The sequence below is a fragment of the Arvicanthis niloticus genome, chromosome 13 (genome assembly GCF_011762505.2).
Source record: "Arvicanthis niloticus isolate mArvNil1 chromosome 13, mArvNil1.pat.X, whole genome shotgun sequence".
Lineage (NCBI taxonomy): Eukaryota > Metazoa > Chordata > Mammalia > Rodentia > Muridae > Arvicanthis > Arvicanthis niloticus.
In genome coordinates this window covers 71,797,404-71,808,142 of record NC_047670.1, presented here as the reverse complement: position 1 = coordinate 71,808,142, position 10,739 = coordinate 71,797,404, and the positions used below count along the sequence as shown (strand labels likewise).

At 44.1% G+C, this 10,739-nt stretch overlaps 1 pseudogene; it reads left to right on the top strand.

The window, feature by feature from the left end:
• Nucleotides 1-9,055: 9,055 nt before the first annotated feature.
• Nucleotides 9,056-10,024, top strand: LOC117719300 (breast cancer metastasis-suppressor 1-like protein pseudogene; annotated as a pseudogene).
• The last annotated feature ends 715 nt before the right edge of the window (nucleotides 10,025-10,739 follow it).

Below are 10,739 nucleotides of genomic sequence, written 5' to 3'. Positions count from 1 at the left end.
TTCAAAAGAAATGACGCCGGGCGGTGGTGGCGCACGCCTTTAATCCCAGCACTTGGGAGGCAGAGGCAGGCGGATTTCTGAGTTCGAGGCCAGCCTGGTCTACAGAGTGAGTTCCAGGACAGCCAGGGCTACACAGAGAAACCCTGTCTCGAAAAACCAAAAAAAAAAAAAAAAAAAAAAAAAAAAAAAAGACATCATTTTAAGAGTGATAGTGTGTTACGACTGCGGCTCCCCTCTGAAACAAAGCATCTTTGCTGTGAGCTAAGTAAGTAATTTGCTCAGAAGCCTGAGTCCTGAGGCTCCTCAGTTAAACAGGCCTGTCCAAAGTCCTTGAAGGGACCTTTGCCAGGTGTGGTGGTTTGAATAGGTATGCCCCCTCCCCCCTCACTGACTCCTGGGTTTAAAAGCTTGGGCCATAGGAAGTGGCACTATTAGGAGGTGTGGTCTTGTTGGAGGAAGTGTGTCACTGAAGGGTCGGACTTCGAGGTCTCCTATGATCAAGCTATACCCAGTGTGGTTCGCAGTCTCCTACTGCTGCCTTTGGATCAAGGTGTAGAAGGCTCTATCAGCACCATGTCTGCCCACACATTGCTCTGATTCTCACCATGATGATAATGGATGAAACCCCTGAAACTGTAAGCCAGCCTCAATGAAATGTTTTCCTTTATAAGAGTTGCTGTGGTCATGGTGTCTCTTCACAGCAATAGAAACCCTAACTAAGACACTGTGTCTTAAAGTTCATAGAGTTATGTGCTTTTGTAAAATGTGATAGTAAAAGATGGAATTAGTCTCAATTACCACAAATTGTACAAGATTCAACCCCCTAGAAAATTGGCTCACTGCTGTCAAACAACAAAACTTTAGGTTTTAGCTATTTGTATTACCATCCAACCAAGAGACTCCATTTCCTAACATCCTTGCAGGAAATGGTCATGTGATCAGTTTTGACCAATGGCAAAGAAGCCTACAGTGTTTCAGAACTTTTCTTTTGGACATGTCCAACCTGTGGCTTAGATGCTACTTGCTCCCCAGGTTAGCTGTGACTTCTGCCTAACACAGAATTGTACATTTATTTAACACATCATGATAGTTTGGTGTAGTGAATGAAAATGGCCCAATAAGCTAATATATTTGAATGTTTGGTTCCAGGTTGGGGAGCTATTTAGAAAGAATTAGGAGATGTGGCCTTGTTGGATCTGGTGGGCCACCAGTGGTGGGCTCTGAAATTTCAAAAGTCCATGCTAGCCCTCCCTCTCCCCTTCCCCTTCCCCTTCTTCCCCTTCCCCTTCTTCCCCTTCCCCTTCTTCCCCTTCCCCTTCTTCCCCTTCCCCTTCCCCAAAGTCCAGGCTAGCCCTTCCTCTCCCCTTCCCCTTCCCTTCCCTTCTCTTCTTCCCTTCCCTTCCCTTCCCTTCCCTTCCCTTCCCTTCCCTTCCCTTCCCTTCCCTTCCCTTCCCTTCCCTTCTCTTCTCTTCTCTTCTCTCTTTGCACCTCTCACTGCCCCCCCCCAAAAAAAAAACCTTGCAGATCAGATGTGGGCTGTCAGTGTCCTACCTGTCTGCCTGTGGCCATGCTCCCACCATGATAACGATGGATTAACCCTCCGAAACTCTAAGTAAGTCTCCAATAAATGCTTTCTGCTATAAGTTTCCCTGATCATGGTGCCTCTTCACAGCAATAGAATAGCAACTAAAACAAGGGTGATATTTTTTTCTCGTATATGTTAACTCAGTTTTGTGGCTCTTGAGTGTCATTTGTTGTGGATGATAATGTCGAATTGCAATGTCATAGGCTGAACACAGCTTTGTGGAGAGAGTACGTGCTTTTCTCAAGCTTCCCTTATCTAGGTTGGCTTTGAAAATGGATGCAATAATGGAAGCCTTCACATTCATCTTAGATCATGAGAAGGAACACATGCTAGGAGCAGCAGAAGGAAGTAGGGGTCCCTAGTGACAGGCTTACAGCCATGTCTGTCTGGATTCCCAGTGGGCTTCTTTTAGGAGAGAAGAGTGGATTTCTAAGGTAGATCTGCTTCTCTGCCCTTGAGAATGAGAGAGCATGGGATGTTTGGGGGGTGGGGAGGGTGGGGCGACATAAGCAGGGAGAGGCCTTTTTCGAAAGAACACATTACTGCTGAATAAATAGTATTCTGTGCTATTGAGGGAACACAGTTGACCCATTTAGTCATTAAGGTGATTTTGGTCTCTCTGTTTTTTAACTATTACAAATGATGATGGTGATATTAGCAGATATGTAAAGGTGTCTTTAGTTTGGGTTTTGCTGCTGCAAACAGATGCCATGACCAAGGCAACTCTTACAAGGACAACATTTAATTGGGGCTGGCTTACAGGTTCAGAGGTTCAGTCCATTATCATCAAGATGGGCACATGGTAGCATCTAGGCAGGCATGGTGCAGGAGGAGCTGAGAGTTCTACATCTTCATCTGAAGGCTGTTAGAAGACTGGCTTCCAGGCAGCTAGGATGAGGGCCACACCTTCTAATAGTGCCACTCCCTGGGCTGAGCATATACAAACCATCAAACATTACTGCCGAATAAATAGTATTCTGTTATACTGAGGGAACACAGTTGACCCATTTACTCACTAAGGTGATTTTGGTCTCTCCTGTTTTTAACTATTGCAAATGACTATGGTGATATTATCAGATATGTATAGGTTTGGGGGCAAACATACTCACCTTTATTCTGTGGGATAAACCATAACCATTGTGTGGCATTGTCACAGTTGGGTGTTTAGTTTTCTAAGAAACTGAAAACTTATTTTCCTGAGTGTCTACGCCACACACAGCAATGCAGGAGAGGCTGGGTTTCTCTGTATCGTCACCAGCTTTGGGCCCAGTCACAGCATTTTCGTCTTGACATCTTATTTTAGTCTGGATTTGAATTTCCTTTCATGGCTAATGATGTTGTGTTTTGCATGTTTATTTACCATGTGTATATTGAAATGTCTCTTTATAGTTTCTCTCTCTCTCTCTCTCTCTCTCTCTCTCTCTCTCTCTGAGGAAGAATCTATTGTAGCCCACTTCTTGAGAATGTATTCGATCATGGTGGGGCAGGAATGATAAGAGTTCATGGCAGCTGCAGAATGTGACTGGGACCTCTCACTTCTGAGCAGACCAGGAAGCAGAGCGACAGGGCAGGCTTTGCCCCTCAAGTCCCATCCTCCGTGAATTATTTCCACCAACCAAGCCCCATTACTCTTTTAAAGGTTCCCAAGGTCCCCAAAACAATTACCAGCCGGGGACCAGGTGTTCACATACAATAGCCTGTGGCAGACATTTCACAGGCGACTCATACCTTTTTGCCTCAGGTACCATAGGTGCACAGCCATTTCAAAACGTAAAATGCGCACTGTACAACTTCACAAGTTTCCCTAGTCATAGCAGTTGCAATGCTGCCCAAGAGTTCGTGGTCCAAAGTCTCCCATGAGACTTTGGGTTTTTTTTGTTTTTTTGGTTTTGGGGGGGGGGGTGTTTTTTGTTTGTTTGTTTGTTGTTTTGTTGTTTTGTTTTGTTTTGTTTTTTGAGACAGGGTTTCTCTGTATAGCCTTGGCTGTCCTGGAACTCACTCGGTAGACCAGGCTGGCCTCGAACTCAGAAATCTGCCTGCCTCTGCCTCCCAAGTGCTGGGATTAAAGGCGTGCGCCACTACTGCCCAGTGAGACTTTGTAAAAGTCAAAAACAAGCAGCACAGTTCTGTTATACAATGGCACAGCATAGTGGTTACTGTTCCAAATGGGAGGAATGAAGTCACCACTGGGACAAAAGACTGGACAAAGCAGGAGGGGTTCTGGACAGGGGAGGCTCAGCATGGTTATTATTTACAGCAGAACGTGGAGGTAGGGTTACAAGGAGGCAGGATTAGCTCAACTCAGTAAGAAGTCTGAGCATTCTCTGTAGGGCAACAGTCTGTGGGCTGTCAACATAGGACCAAGAGAAGGTTTGGCTATCTCTTTGGGTCTCACCCATCGAAGGCTTTGCCACTCCCATTATCAAGTGAGCTGGGAAATGTTCCCTTCTCTTTTAGTTTGTGCAAGAAATTATGCAGAAGCAGTATGACTTCCTTTAAACTATTTTATAAAATTCTTCAATGAAACAATCTTTGTTTTCCCAGGATCTTATAGAGCAAAATTAAAAAAAAAAAAAAAAAAAAAAAACACAGAAAGAACTCATTCGATTTCATGTTATACCACACCATTCTCACACCATCAGGCCAGAGGGGTATTTTGCAAGTTTCAAATGTGCTTTCTGGTTTCAGCAGTGGTATGGTTCTGAGGAAGAAATACTTGGTGTGAATTAGAAGAGTCAGGACAATCTTGGTTGGCAGGTTGGGGTTTAGAAGTAGTTCTGTGGACAATCTGAAGACTCGGTACTATGGAATAAACAAGAATCCATCAGATATGTCAGTGAATATAATCATTTATAAACATAATATGCACATATGTGTATAGGACACAGAGACAGGGTGCATGTTGGGATAAAAGGAGGCTTAGAACTAGGAGAAGTGCCTGTTCTCTGTGAGGTTTTGGTTATAGGGTTGGATAGTCTTGGTTCTAAACAAGTGAATCCAGCCAGCTCCAAAGTTCACAGCTTCATACCCACTAGCATACTACTGTATGAAACAGCCACAATCCTAGCAGGCAAAGGAAGCAGGCAAAATAAGCCAGTACTTTGGGGTCCTCTGTGGAGGGGAGGACATGGTGGGACAACTCCCCGATGGATGGATGAATACCTGTCACTGGTTCAGAAAGAGCCTGGCGACTTAGCTGTCACTGCATTTCTCTTCCTGGAACTGCTCAGACAGTTCTGTCAGTGCTGCCAAGGAGAAGGATCACATACTGTGACAAACTGATTAGCTTTTAGAAGACTAGACATGGCCCCAGGGAGCTTTAGGTTGCTATGGCCCGCTGTCCTCCCATACTGGGCCAAGGCTGCCTCCTGCTCTCCGTCTGCCATGTGATATACTCTCTGATGTGTCTGAGACCCCAGCTGGCTCGAGGTTCTTGTGACATCAAGGTCACTTTTGCTGCATTGCTCACAGAAAACTCTACAGCTGGCAGACTCATCAGAAATCTGCTTTCATTTTATTCGTTTTGTTTTCAACCTTGTCCTTTCCCCTGTAAAACCAGGCTGTCTAGATTCTTCATTAAGACATTAATCCCATTCTTACAGACCACATTCTCGTCATCTAAGCATCCCCCATGGTCTTTACCTCCCAACTTTTCCACCTTGGGGGCGAGGATTTCCAACCAAAGAATTTGGGGGAAACAGTCATTCAGATTACAGATTCAGATTCAAAAACCGAATTATTCTGTCAATTGTTTCTTGTTGGCCAAGAACTTTCATTAAATGTAGCCTGTTCCTTTAGGGCAAGCATGGAACAAGTCTACAGTAATTTTTATTTCTAACTTCCTTACCTGTTCTATGGGAGCCTTCCAAAGTGTGTATGTATGTGATATTTATAATGTTCCTCAAATTAAGCTAGTTCTCTTCTGCCAATCACCTACTTAGCAGTGGAGCACAGGTGTCTGCTGGAATAGCTCTCTGCTGCATTACAGCCAAAGGGACAGTGAAGCCAAGTACTCCTTCTGTTCTGGTTTTGTTATCGAGCTTGTGGCTCACAACCTGTGCCCCATGTCAGATCTGATCACTGGTCCCTAATAAGACAATTAAAAGAAGAAAGAAGAAAAGGAGAGATGTACTCCATGTGGTCGTGTTGGGAAGAGGAGCACTCTTATCCTGTGAGGTGATCTGACAACCATTAGACCATGTGGAGTCTCGGGCTGGGTCTCCTTCCTTCTCCCAGCATGAGATTCTTGGGGAAATTCCAACTTCCTTGGGGGTGACTGTTTTCATAGTCTTATAGTCAGATTGACAGACATACGTGTCTCTTGAAGATATCTTCCTTTCTCCCAAGTCTACAGTTTTGTTTCTTAGAAGGCTGAGCTGGGGCCTCCCTGGTTTGTGACAGGGAACTGTTCTCATACCTCTAGCACTTTCGACGTCATCATGAGACTTTTCTAGACAAATTGGCTAATATCCTTCCATCCCCGGTGTGACTCCTGAGATTAAAAATCATGACCATGTGGGCCTTGTGCTGACCTAGAAGACTGAAGAGAATGAAGCAGAGAGTGCCATGGTAGCGCAGGAGTCCGGATGTCAGTGTCAGATGTGGACTAAGGGAACCCTAGGGTCGATACATACATAACAGTCTCTCTTCAGGGTAGCAATAAGAATTATGAAATGAATGTGCTGTGTAGCACTCTCTTATATTTTTGGTTGTGAGCCTTTAACAGCTGAGCCATGTCTCCAGCCCGGGTAGCACTCTCAATGGCCCCCACAGGGCTGGATGATCCATGTGCCTCTGGAGCAGAATTCTTCATCCTGGGTCAATTCCCAGCCTTCTTAGTGACTCCTTAACAGAAAAGGTGCAGAGTAAATGACAACCAATGCGAGGAGCTGTATTTGCCTGGGGCCAAACAAAAATTACACCATTTAAAACTCTCTGTGAGCTAATATATATGTGTGCAAAGAGCAAAAGGGAAATTTTTTTGCTGCTAGAATTACATAGATCATCAATTTTAGGAACTCATGAAGTATTTTTGATTAAGGCTACAAGATTCTATAACATTAAAAAAAAAAAAAAAAAACAGCGAGAAATTAGGTATCCTCATTTTAAAACGTCTTAACTGCTGTTCCAGGAGGCAGACAGGGGACTAAGAACCAATACTTGCATGCAGACCGCTACACAGGGAGAGAGGCCGGAGGCCCTGTGCTCTAAATGTGATGGCATCTGATGTTCACAGTATAAAGAAAATAACCTGTGTAGAGACAGACATTTCTGCACTTACTGTCAATCCCATCAGGCTAGAATAAGACTACTACCATAATTTTGAGCCAGATTTGAAGCAAGCTTAATTAAATCTGGCCAGGATGATGGACTCTGGTCAGGTCCATTCCAGGCTTTCCAGAAAATGGCCACAAACTACGTGGGTCTGTACCTCTCACCTTCATCCAATTGGGTGCAAACATACATCCAGACATCCTTCCTGCCTATCTACCTTCTGCCTGCCTGTGATCAAACACATTAGTTGGGACATCCAAACTTGTTTAGGGAAAAGGAAACACATGGCTTGTTATCTTCTATGAACAATAGCACCCAGCATCTCAGGAAGTATCTGTCCTTGGGCAAAGAGGCTTACAGGTTAGGGGCATTTTTATTTTGTGGATGTTTTAGGCTTGGTACTTAAAACATTATGTGGTTAATTCTCCCAAGTAGCATTCAAAGGGACTCATGGGAAGATGGGAAAGAGGAAAAAGGCAACAGTAGTATATCTTCACGATGTTCTTCTTTGTGTAATTTACTCTAAGAAAAGGGAGAAAACAGGGCATAGAACTTTTGTCACTGATGGGAAGAGAAAAAAGGTTGTCACTCATTTTGTTCCAATTCCTGTGCATAAAAAAACAAAACAAAAACAAAGAAAAAAACCCATCCTTCCTTGGTGGTTTCCATAGCTACTCCTCCCCTGGGCTTTCATTGGCAATTCATCTCAGGGTAAGGTCGGGGACTAGAGGCTCCTCAAGTGGAGAGGGCGTCAGATCCATGCATCCTGTGGTTACTCAACAAACTAAGAGGCTGGAAGGAGAACAAAGCCAGTCCAAACAGAACCCTCTTCACCATGACAGTTTCACCTTTCCCTTCTAGGTTTTACTGAAGACACAATGCAAGCATGACCTTCTAGCTAAGCACGGACTACAGCGCTCGAGTAAACACGCTTATCTGTCAGAAAGTAAGAACAGAGAATTAAAATGCTTCCAACAAATATATCCTCCTGCTTTTTAAGAGTCCATGAAAGTAAAATAAAGAATTAAAACATGCAAACTCCCAACAATGAGAACTGGAGGTAGGCTTGGCAGTGATTCTCAACCTGTGTATGGTTTGTCACACAACCCTTTGTGGGTCAAACAACCCTTTCACAGGGGTCCCCTAAATCCACTGAAAAAGGTAGATACTTGCATTACTATTCATAAGAGTAGAAAATGCAGTTATGAAGTAGCAATGAAAATAATCTTATGGTTTGGGGGGGTCCCATGAGGAACTGTGTAGCAGCATCAGGAAGGGTGAGAACCACTGATTTAAAGGATATCTTCATGTGCATTAGCAGACGGGGAATCCATTGAAGAAGGCACAAGTTGGAATACCCGTATATGGACTATAGGCAACGTCAGAGCTGGTTACACCACAGAGCTTTGGAGAAGTGGCTCAGATAGAGATGCAACTTACAGTGGAGGGCATGGGAAAGCCTGGAATCACAAATGACTGTTAACTGACAGTCTAGGGATAGGAGAGTCAAACTCTACCCTGTCAAACTCTACTTCTGTCTGGAAACAGCCAGAGTTGGCAGCTAGGTTTCTACTGGCGCATCCTTTGGGGAAATAATTACCGAGCTCCAGCACCAGCGATCGCTCCACACAGAAGAGGAGTTCCTATCCATTGCCAGACCCAAGTCACAAGCCTTTCCTTATATATGTTAACAGATCTTGAAACCACTTCATTCCTCTCAAGTAAGCACAGCAAAGCAAGAATCTCAACGTACACGAAGGATCTAGAGCATGGAGACAAGTGAATTCAAAGGAAAACTGAAAAAGCAGAGAGCAGAAGAGAGGAGAAGGACAGTTCATATCCCCTCCATACCGGAAGGCAACCTGAAAAAGGGTGGGACTGAGTGCCGCATAAGACAGTCCGAAATCTGCCCCTCTTAGCCACACAGGACAACACATTTAATCAATTAGGAATTTAATCAATTAAGAAATGCAGCTGTCCATACTCCGATTCAAGTTCATGCTAGACACTGCAGTAGTAACTTTATTTTTGATGGTGTATGATCAATTCTTTTCAAGATAGTTAGTGTTAATCCTACCGGCCAAGAGAGCACGGTGGCCGGGTTGTGAGTCGGGGTGTTCAGAGAGCCCTTCACTGAAGCGGCTTGGCTGGGCTGGGCTGGGAGCAGGGAGTGGGAAGTGACAGCGCGGCTGGAAAATGCCGGTCCATTCCCGAGGGGATAAGAAGGAGACGAATCATCAAGATGACACGGAATGAGAGGAACAGTTCCCAAGAAGAGGACACCGAGAGCTCGTCGGTTTTGGAGATCAGGGACAGCTCAGAAATGGATGATGAAGATTGTAAGAGGAGAAGGACAGAATGTTTAGGTGAGATGTCCAACCTTGAGAAACAGTCTACAGATCTCAAAGATCAACTTTATAAAGAACGGCTGAGTCAGGTGGATGCAAAACTCCCAAGGAGTCATAGCTGGAAAAGCACCTGAGTATTTGGAACCATTGGCTCCAAACGAGAAACGCAGATTCGCACAAAGGTAGCAAGACTCTGTAGAGAACTCTGCTTAGAGTCTGTGAAGAACAAGTATGAATGTGAAATCCAGGCTTCTCGCCAGCATTGTGGTAGTGAAAACCTTTTGTTATTATATGATACATACAGTCCAGAGTGAGCTTGAGGAGAAGATAAGAAGGCTTGAGGAGGACAGGCAGAACATCGACATTACCTCAGAACTGTGCAATGATGAGCTTCAGTCAAGAAAAAAGAGGAAGGATCCTTTCAGCCCTGACAAACAGAAGCCGGTGTTGTCTCAGGTCCATATACAGTTTATATGCTGCAGGATCTCGATATACTTGAGGACTGGACAACAATTAGGAAGGCAATGGCTACATTGGGTCCACACCAAGTTAAAACAGAACCACCTGTGAAACTAGAAAAAATCTGCACAGTGCTAGATCTGAAAAGGGGAGACTGTATTATGACGGTGAACAGAATATATGTAGACAAGTGATATGTATTGATAAAAAAGACGAGTGTCCCACAAGTGCTGTAATTACAACAATCAAGCATAATGGGAGTGAATCTAAGCTTTACATTTCACAGCTACCGAAAGGGAAATATTCAATTAAACATTCGCAATCACAATTCAAGTGTTACCCACATCTACCTTATTAGTGTTACCAAATGTAATGCGCCATGGGAGTCAAGGGAGTGTATTCAGTAGCTTAATATTTTCATCAGTCATGAGAGAATGACTTATGAGAGGCAGTACTCTAAGTAGAACCCAGACTAGTAAGTCAGTAAGAGAGACAGTGATACAATGTAATCATGACCATCACGTTTATTTGCCTTGTAGGTCCCGAGCCAACGGGTCTGTTCTGTATGCATTTCTTTCTCCGTGTTGCTTCATTCTGTGTCTTACTCATGTGAGTGTCTCGCCTTTAATGAACTACGGTGCAGTCATCTGCAGTTTTAAACCCCCACCATTGCCACTCCTGTTTGTACACAAGACTGTTGAAATGTTTCCTATAAAGGATTTGTATTAGTGCATTAGTTTCAATCAGAACTGAAATTTATACATAAGTGTGTGAGTGTGTCTATAGAGTGTCCCCAGCATACTTACAACTGGTGGCCTGCCTGTACACTCTTGTCTTACCCCAATTAAACTGTTGGGTCTGAGAAGAAAGGGAGCACTTTTGTAGACTGGTTTTCCTTCTCTTCTTCCTCGGTGGCAGTGACCTCTTTCGCAGGTTGTACTTGGTGTTTATCAGTAGCATTGTGTCAAGTGTGAACGTGTTGCTGCCTGTGTTTACTGTGGGCTTTTAGAGGGCGGGTATCCTCCCTGGTGTTTATGATGCACAGTGTCAGAGCGACAAGTGGCTGGCAGTAT